We start from the raw sequence: 291 nt of genomic DNA, 5'->3' as shown, positions 1-291 counted from the left end.
TCTTGTTTTTTTTTCTTTTTTTTTCTTTTTTTTCTTTTTCTCTTTTTCGTTTTTTTCTCTTTTTTATCTCCTCAACTTCTTTGTCTCCTCTTCTGTCTCCGTATTTGTCTCTCTGTTTATTTCTTTCTTTTTTTTCTTTTTGTTTCTTTCTTCTCTTTTTGTTTTTTCTTTCTTTTTTTTGTTTCTTTTTTCGCTTTTTGTTTTTTTCTTTTCTTGTTGAGGTGTATACTGATTTGTCTCCTGCTGCCTTCAGCCTCTCCCTGTGTTTTTTTTCCACCTTTGTCCTCACCA

The sequence above is a fragment of the Eimeria mitis genome, genomic scaffold (assembly GCF_000499745.2).
Source record: "Eimeria mitis Houghton genomic scaffold, Emh_scaff1726, whole genome shotgun sequence".
Classification (NCBI taxonomy): Eukaryota; Apicomplexa; class Conoidasida; order Eucoccidiorida; family Eimeriidae; genus Eimeria; species Eimeria mitis.
The sequence above is the reverse complement of the archived record's forward strand: the minus strand, read 5'-3'. Positions refer to the sequence as shown.